Below are 10052 nucleotides of genomic sequence, written 5' to 3'. Positions count from 1 at the left end.
GTTAGTGTGTAATTATGATGATTGCATTTAAACAGACTCAGGTGGCTGCGGACTGTCTAAAGGGTATATACCTGGAGAAGCCAGGTATAAAGCAGCAGGTTGCAAGGGCACAGACACACCACCTACAAGAGCACTTCAGTCAGATTCATCTCCCACCTTCTGAAGCCCATTGACTTGGATGTATCATCATCAGTGAACCTCAGATTGCACCCTGGACTTCAGTCGGCTCACAGAGAGCCAAGGGTATAGTGTGGCAGACGGGTTGCCTCTGACCAGGTGAGGCGGATATGGGTGGCGTGCATAAAGGGGCAAAGGGACCAGAAATTGAGAGCACGTGGCTTAAGACCTGAGCGGTGGGTGGAAACAGTGCTGAGGATGCCAATGGTCCCTTTGAGGGCTACTCTCCAGTAATGGATGTTAAAATTTGCTCCGTCTTCTACATCACCAGGTTGTTACAATATCAATAAACACTACATTGATGTGCTGTGGACTTTTTTAATTAGGTAGAAACATTATTTTGTTTTAAGTAAGTATCACAGTGAGTCACAGACATTTGTGTTTGTACACCGCTGCCTTTTCCATAATTATTTGTTTTGTTTACCAAGCACAACTGTATCAGCAAAACGACTAATATCAAACAACTGGAAGACCACTTGCATGGTATGAAAAGAACCACACATTTCAAATATGTGAGTGTACATCAGAAGGCAAGTGCTGTTGAGGACAAGCACTGATGTGCTTCAGTTTTATAGCAGTAGCCGATCAGATGAGTCTCATTTAACTGTATGATGTTCCTCAGTTACACTCCAGCAGCCACCATATGAACATAACCTATATTTAGGTGATGTTTGATCACGTCTACTGCCTTAAATCTTGTAAATATCTTATAATAATAATTTTCATTTTGGAATATTTGATTAACATTTACCACATATGTCAAAGTTCATGTGTCAGTTGTCTTATCACACCCAATAAGCGATCACATTGAGAGGACGCCCAATCTGCGTGTGCCACTTCCATGGTGTAAGATTAGGTGGTCTGATCGTCAGATTCACAGGGCACTGCTGTTCATTTCACGTCACCTCTTTTGATTGACCCAATCACAGGTGAATTTACACCTTTTTTTTTCTTTTCTTCAACTGTTGTCCGATCTCGCGCATGAGGCTGTTAGCAGACTCTTGCTCTGATTAACTGCTAATTGTACAAGTTGTTTTTATGTGAATTGCATTACATTTGTTCTTATGTGTGAAATTATTATGACCTTCCCAAATTACCAGCAACAGATGTTTGATGTGACTATCGCAGCACACACAGTTTCACCCATAATGCAAAGTATTTCCTGTAGTTAGATCTGTTCCATGTCGGATCTCATTTAGACTGCTTGTGAACTAGTCCAAGTTGGTACTGTACCAACACCGCTTTATCCATAGGATCTTGATTTGGTCTGCACCAGAGTGTGATCGTCATGTTCACATCCACTTAAATAAAACAGGACCAAATAAATTAGGAGTGAATTGCTTTGAATCACACCCTATCGTCTTCGAACAGACGTCATGACCTTTCTCTCCTGTGTATTTGGCTTGCATGATACATGGTGATGGCACTTTAGTCATGACATCCTCTGAATTACTGACATGAACATTTCTAAGTATCCAGCAGCTAAATTTAGCATTTCAGTTCAACTAAATTTATTGCCGTTGTATTTTTAGGGTGACTTGTGATAATGTTGTGCTTTTTTAAACTTGTTTATGACTTAATTGTTGTGGGTTTACTGCAACTCTTTAAGTTTAGTGAAACCCAAACTGAAGTCTTTCGTCTTGGTGACGTTCATTGACAGAGATGTCTTTGTCAGAATTACCTCATCACTCTCATGTATGGTTTTCACTTGGTTTGTGGTCAGCCAGCCACTGTGGTGTCATTGAATTCAAGGATGTGATGGTCACTTGAGTCAGCAGTTCAGTAGTACATGAACATCGAGCACAATGTGGGATGAGACAGCAGCCCTGAGGGATCAGAGTTTTCCAAATTTGCCTGAAAGAGGTCAGTTTTTAGGGGTTGTGATTTGCTAGATAGAAAATCCAGTATTCAACTGCCAATGGAATTGCACATCTCCTGGTATTTAACTTTCATGACCATCTTAGTGGGCACAATGTTAAAGACCATAAGGACATTTCTTACAATAATGCATGGCCAGTTAATTTGTTCAAGTACAATGTGAAAGACCCAAATGACAGGAATACTTAATGATGAGTTTATTTGATGTGCACACAGGAATTATTGGATTCAAGCCATCAATGTGAGTCATCACTTGTCTTTTCAAGTTCTACATTTCCATAGTAGTCAGAATTAATGGGTGTTAGTCATCCAGAAATGTTACTATGTCTTGTGCAACATGTTTTCGTAATCAGACTCATTTTTTGACAGAAGAAAACACAACCACCCAGAAGCCCATTTGAATTTAGTTGAACCTGAGTGTCATGAACTGGGAGTACCAAAGCACTCAAGTCCTAAAAACCCTTCCAAAAATGCCCACTGGAGGGGAAAATCCAATCAAAAACCCAGGCTAGACACAAATAGGGCCTCATATAATCTTTTAAAGATTTGTGCTTAACAGAGCCTTATTGATACTGAAGAACATTTTTGTGAAGAATGCATTTTTATTTAATAAAGATTATCTTAGTAATAGTTGAAATACAGAGTGAAATGTCAAAAAATCCCAAAAAATCACTAAGCACATTAAATACACAAAAGCACAAGAACTCACAACTTCAAAGAGCATTGCAACTGAACCACCAGGTAGTGTGGGAGACCCTCCAGATTTATGGAGTGGAGGGCAGTTCTTGGTGGTGATTGGCAGATGGCCCCATCTCTTGGGGAACACCCATAAAACACTTAGAACATAACAAAGGCTTAAATACAGATACGGGAAACATAAAGAATACTAAATTATTAACAAAAGAAATAACAACACATATAAATAAATCAAAAATGAACAACAAAGACACAAACCAAGCATTTAAATCCCAGCCAGGGGAGGAATCCTTGCTGAGATATGACACGGACATAAACAAAAAAAATGTGGTATGACTCACTGGTGGGAGAACACTGGCAGAGACCCAAAATGAATGACCTGGTTGATGGAGCATGTCCTGAGGAATTGTATATAAGAGCTCCCAAAAAGAAAGTGTAGATAAGTGACAACTGAGGGCTAGTGAGCCAATGACTAGTTAGATGAGTGGAGATTAGGAGATTAGGAGTGCAGCGTAGCATTGTGTGTGACTGCACAGTAAGGTTTGAAGGCAGTTAGTATCGCGGTCTGTGAGACTGGTGTCTGCTCACCTAGATGGGAGTCCAATGGATTAGGTTAGTTTAGGTTAGATCTTTATGGTGTGGTCCCCAGCCTCCTCCAGACCGCGAGGGGGCGTCGGTCCTGGTTATGTTGGGGGCCTCGGGTATAGGGCTTGGAAGCAAAGCCCTGTAGGGACTCGTGGCCACCGCCAGGCGGCGCTCCGGTGCCTGAGGAACCTTGGAGCCCAGCACTTCCGCCACACCAGGAAGTGCTGGGGGGAAGAAGACAGGAGACACCCGGACGGCTTCCGGGTGCACAGCTGGCACTTCCGCCACACAGGGGTGTGTCCAAGGGGGAGTGCCGGGAAGCAGCTGGAGCCCATCCGGGTTCCTACTTAAGGGGCCGCCTCCCTCCAGTCATTAGTGGATGTCGGGTGGAAGAGAACAGAGTTGGAGAGAGGACGGGAGGCGGTCGAGAGAGAGGCACAGTGACGGAGAGTGTGGCCTGGACTTTGGGGAATCGGTGCGAGAGGCACTGGGGTTTGTGGTGCACGTAATTTGTATATAATAGTTGTAAATAAATAGTGTGTGGTGGAACTTATGACGTCCGTCTGTCTGTGTCCGGGTCCTAGTTCACAATGGTCACATACAGTACACTGCTATGTGAGGCATGCAGGGAAGTAAGTACAGGCAATAAAACAATGAGATACCAAATAAATAAATACAATAAATAAGAGTTGTAGAAAAATGTCCAATTGTACATCACACAAAACAGAACTGTACAGACAGATATATATTATATTAAACAACAGAATCAGGGTTTGATGATGTAAATGACAGTACAGATATAACATACCACAGAATTAGAGATAAACCAGCAGGTGGGTGAGGTACATGGAAGGTAAGTTCAGGTTATCGAGAGTTCACTGACCTTCTGGCCCAGGAAAAGAAGCTGTTCCTGAAGTGGGTGGAGCGTGTGGTGGGGCTCCAGTTGCATTTACCAGAAGGTAGACGTGTAACAGGGAGCTGGATGGCTGTCATCAGAGATGAAGGACTCAGTCCATTGAGACATTGGGTGGAGTAGATGGTACGAAGCTGTGGAAGGCCAGTACCAGTGATTTTAGAGCGTGCAATCCTGGCAAACCAGATTACCAAAAAAACATTGTGATGCATCCAGTCAGGATATTTAAAAAAATGCAGCGGTAGAAGTCCACGAGTACTTCACCCACTACAATCTGTTTAACCTCCTTATGAAAAAGAGCCTTTGCTGAGCCTTACAGAGAATGCAGGTTGTATTGACAGATCATGAAAAGCAGTCTGTGATCTGGACACCCAGGAACCTGAAGCTGCTAACTGTCTGTGTAGGGGAGCCATTAATGTGGAGTGGAGAGTGATTGCCTTTGTTTTTTTCTGAAGTCAACAATGACCTCCTTTATTTTGTCGACATTCAGGGAGAGGTTGTTGTCATGGCAATATACAGTGAGATCTTTTACCCACTTCCTATAAGTAGCCTCATCATCACCACAGATGAGGCCAATCATGGTTGTGTTGTCTGCAGACCTGATGATGCTGCTGCCCTCATACTTTGCTACACAGTCATAGTTGAGTACACTGTAGAGCAGTGGGCTGAGGCAGATGTCTTACACAATACAGATGTTGGTGAACAATATGGAGGAGTTCTTGTATTCTCAGGCCTCACTGACTGGGGCCTATTTGTCAGGAAGCCAAACACCCAGTTACATATGGTCACACTCACCAAAGTTTTGAGCTTCAGCACCAGACTGGTGGGCACATTGGTGTAGAAGGCATAGCCATATTCAGTAGCCAGTATCCTGACATAGGTGTTTTCCCTTTCCAGATGTCCCAGAGCAGCGTACAGGGTTAGGGAGATGGCATCATCCACAGATTTATTGCATCTGTGTGCAAACTGTAGTGAATTCAGATGAGCAGGAATGTTATGATTAATGTGGATCATGAATAGTTTCTCTAGACCCTCCATCACCATGGAGTTTAACACGATGGGCCAAAAGTTGTTTAGGTAATAAACAGCAGTGACAATTGTGACACCGTGCATAAACACAGCAACAAGGTGAAGATGTCAGTGTACACCTGTGACAATTGGGTGTCACACACCTGCAGGATGTGGGATGGGATGCAATTTATACCGGATGCCTTGTGAAGTTGAACCCAATTAAAGGTTTTATTCACATGGGTGAATAGATGGTGGGAGAGCACCTCCTGTGACCATATGTTCTTCCAATACACAGGGTGGCAGCAACTCTTTCATTAGGCTCCCATTTGGACACCCTAAATGCTTCTTGGGAGTTGTAAGCCCAGTGAGCAGTTGGGGTTCTTGGGTGCTTTTGGAGGGAGCTGTTTTGGGGAGGCTCCCATGCCCTGTAGAAGTTCTGTCTCACCCAGAGGTGCTTCCTGGATGCAATATTGTTGTACTGGAAGTACTGGTCTGGCCTAAAAGAAGATCCTATGGTGCAGACAGGTCAGTCAGAATCTGAAGTGGAGGAGGACAGAGCTCTCCTGATATAGAAGAGGAATTAAAGAATTAGAAAAAGGGGTAGATGAGAACTGAATCAAAGAGTATTGAGAAAAAGTAGTCAGTTTGAAGAGAAAGATAAAACAAAGAAAGCGTCTTGTTTTGAATGTCATGTAGTTGTGGTTTGGGTTTTGGGTCAAAGACACCCCTCGTGTTTCCACAAAGGTTTAGGGTTCAAGGAAAATATAAGGACAGGCACAGGAGCTCCTGATTCTATCAATACAGCCAAACACTCGGGTGAGGGCATTGGCCAGCTGTGTGCTTTTCCCTGTCTGTGTCATCCTTTTAATGTGACCACATTTATGAACACAGATTCCTGTCAGCTGCCCACTCCATCCTGACCACCATCTGAACTGTGGCATTGCCGCCCTCAGATTGGTCTCAAAGTATTCTGTTAAGAAATGGCAGGAGACTTATGAACATGGAAAAGGAAACATAAGAGTGATGATAAAGGAAAGAAAAGGCACTTGGTCAGCATGTAGAACATTGCTGATGTTTCCTTAAACAGAATATAATTATAGCCTGAATTTTCATTTTGCCTGCAGCTAGACTGGCAGTAAATTCAATTCAAATCCGTCGATTCTTTTAATTAAAGGACAAATTCTGTCATTAACCAACCACTTATACCACTTGAGACATGTGGGAGAAGACAGGATGGATAGATGCGCCACCTTGTCTTTTACACACATCTTCACCTAAACCAATACCCATGTGGTCATAAGGAGACAGTGGACAGCAACCAGAGTTTGAATTCAGGCCTAAAGAGCTGAAAGGAACCTACTCTGATCAGTGTGCCAAAATGTTTATTTACCTCCATACCGTGCCATGGGAAAGTATACAGACCCCTTCACTTTCAACACCATTCGCTACGTTACTGCTTTATGATAAAATCATTTCAATTCATTTTTCCCTCATCAAACAACACTAAGTACCCATCAATGACAAAACAGAAACAAAATTTATTAAAAATGAAATAATGAAATATCCCACTGACAAAAGTATTCAAACCCTTTACTCAGCACTTAGTTGAAGACCTAAGTAACACTTTATTTTAAATATCAAACAAAGTTGAATTCAGTTGTTCTGTCGTTCACTAGCTAAACGGAGTTAAGGAACGCACCCCGAAGCTGGCAAGTGAGTGAGGAAGGCACCTTCACCTCGGCCCGCTGCATCTCACTTGGATTCACGCTAATAAATCGGTACCACAAGCGAACTATGATACATAGCACAATGACAGAAGTCGCAAAATCAACTGGAATTTTCAAGCAAATTATAGAAAAAAAAGATCTAAATCCATTAAGTACGAGTAGTTTTCTCATGAAAAGCGGACAGACATACAGACAGAGAGACATTGGATTTTATATATCATATCTTAGTAAACCTTCAAAATAATGTGCAGTTAAAGTCTCAACAGCATTCTCAGCATTTCTGGAGCTTAGCAGAGCCAGATAACTATAAGAATCTTCACCAAGCAGCTCTCTCTGCTTTGTTTGGGTCTCCATACCTCTCTGAGTCTGGCATGAATGTCATGAAATTAAAGTTCAGAAGAAGAATGAGAGATGAGCATTTAAATGACTCCATGAGAGTGAACCTAAGTGGCTCCACTCCACCATACACCTGCCTCTCTTGTTGACTCCATGCAGTGCCAGTCATCTCACTAACTAAAAACACACCACACATGCAACTGGACCTGTGAATAAAGTGAAACAGAAATGTTAGAAAATGACAAATGAATAAGTCATATCTGTTTATTTGGAATTGCATTGTTTTGTTTTGACAGCATTCATGTTTTAATTCAATAGTGTGAGATACACTAGAAAATGCATACAGACATACAAAATGCACTTGCAGATGAACTAAATATTTTTTTGTGATGTTTTAATGCAAAATGTGATTTGTGGACACCAACATTTTGTAAATGTTCAGGCAAAACGAGCTTATTCAGTTTTTTTAGGTTGAAATAAGCTATGAGAATAAACGTTAGAAAACATGAGGAGGCATTTTCATTTTGTAAAAGTAGCTCTCAGGGGACAAAAGGTTGGAGACCCCTGCCTTAGATATAATGAGACATGTTTCATCTGCATGGATATGGGGATTTTCTGCTATTCTTCTCTGTAGATCCTCTCAAACTCTATTAGATGGTATGAAGACCATCAGTGGACAGCTACTTTCAAGTCACGAGTGTGTGCTGAAGGTCACAGTCAGATGAGGCAAAGAGGACAACATCATCTACATAATGCAACGATGATACCCCTGGGCTCTCCAACTGGACACCCTCATGTCCTCAGCTGTGCTTTGATATCCTGTCTATGAAGACCATGAACAGGAGTGGTGACAAGACAGGTGGAGTCCGACTCCCACTATGAACCAATTCAACCACAGCAAATATTTGGACCAACTCTCATCACATTCATATAGGGATTGAATAGCATGCATGTTTAAATATAATATTTATTATTTATATATCATACTTTGGGTTTTTAATTTGATTCTGTAGCATTAGTTACATTTCATATGTATGCTTTTGTTTGAATGATGTTTTTTAATGTTGGGATTTCATTTCTGATTTTGTACTTTAGTGTTGATTTTTGCTGCCATCTTATTTTTCTTTTTAACATACTTGATGCCAATTTTTGTCTCCTGTTGTTACCTTCTCATTTTCAAGAGATTTGGGTCAACAACATCACCACCATTTCCAGTATAAATATGGAGTGTCCAGTATCCATCAGTGGATATTCCAAACAAACTGAACATCTTTAATGTCAGCTATACTAAGTAGGCCCTAGTGGGATGCTGCCTACCCATGACCTTGGAAGTCAGATGTCAGAGCTGGGAATGACGTCACACCTGAGTTGACCGTGTTCCAATAAAACGTTTATGGATGTGTTGAGGAAAACCTTTGTTGTGTTTACTCCATAGCAATAAACAGCAGTTGATAGCAACACATTACGTGGCATTTTGCACATCCAGAAACCATAGCATCATGTCTACTGATAGAAGTTGGACAGTACTGTGAATACAACTGATTTAATGAGACACAAATAGACTGAAGTGCCAATAAACAGTGTAATACTACAACTGTCACTAAAGTTCATGGTGTACATCATCATTTTGGATCAATGTCATAATCTGAAGTCGGACAAAGTTGGACTTGACAGACCAGCCACGTGTTTCCATGATGGAAATCTGATTAAAGGGGTGTTCCAGTTCACCTCAGAACTTGGAAATTCTAACTTCTTCCTCGAAATGTAATGCAGCATCCTGCTTATTGTTAGTTCTAACAATTCTATTCTGATTTTGGCCTTTGCTTTTTGGTCTTTGCCCGTTAGTTTGGTTGCTTGTTTGCCTGATTTCCAGGGTTTGACCTCCAACAAGTTCTTGACCTATATTGTGAATTTGTCCTTATTTGTAAATTTCATGGCCTCAGTAAATGTTTATCATTCATTCCTATAACATGTTTGAATATCTCTGAATTTAAAGATTTCATTTATTTGTTATGGCATGATATAAATGAATAATTGTTTACTAGCCAACCCGCGCCGTACCATACGCCGCATAATCAGGCCAGTTTTTTAATGATTTTTAAGCACTGGGAGAAAATTAACATTTGAAAAATCGGTAATGTAATAAATCAGCAAGAAAAGCAACATTGTAACAATGCACGGAACAAACCAACACACAATCATCCGTAAATGAAAACCGGCGGACCGCCATCGCGCCTTGTGTTCCGGGCACATGGGCAGGCAGTGTGAATGCCTAGAGAGTGAGGGTAGACGCGGGCCGATGAAAAAGGAGTGTTGGTGGGCAGGAGCATCTAAGAAGACGCATGTTTGTCGCGGATGCGAATTGCTGTATGTAGCATATAAAACAGTTTGCTATGGTGCACGCGGCCGTGCGTCGTAACCGAAAACCCGGTTTTTAAAGACTGCTTACTTCATTGTGTTTTAACCTCAATTGTAAAGGATTGTTTTAATGATTCCATGGGATACCCCTCGCAAACCGTTTTACACGCTGCATATGGCGACTCACCTCCGCGAGAAACATGCCTCTATGAACAGTCAACGTGGCTCGGAGGTGCATGTGGCCTCTACGACAGACGAGTATAAATGACGCCGTTTTTTCTGTGTCATCGCATCCGAGTTGGTGGGTGTGGCTCTGCGAGTTGTCGTCATATCCAATGGTCTTGGAGATGGTGGGCGTGGCTCCTTCCTGC

This window comes from Polypterus senegalus, chromosome 3 (genome assembly GCF_016835505.1).
Source record: "Polypterus senegalus isolate Bchr_013 chromosome 3, ASM1683550v1, whole genome shotgun sequence".
Classification (NCBI taxonomy): Eukaryota; Metazoa; Chordata; class Cladistia; order Polypteriformes; family Polypteridae; genus Polypterus; species Polypterus senegalus.
The sequence above is the reverse complement of the archived record's forward strand: the minus strand, read 5'-3'. Positions refer to the sequence as shown.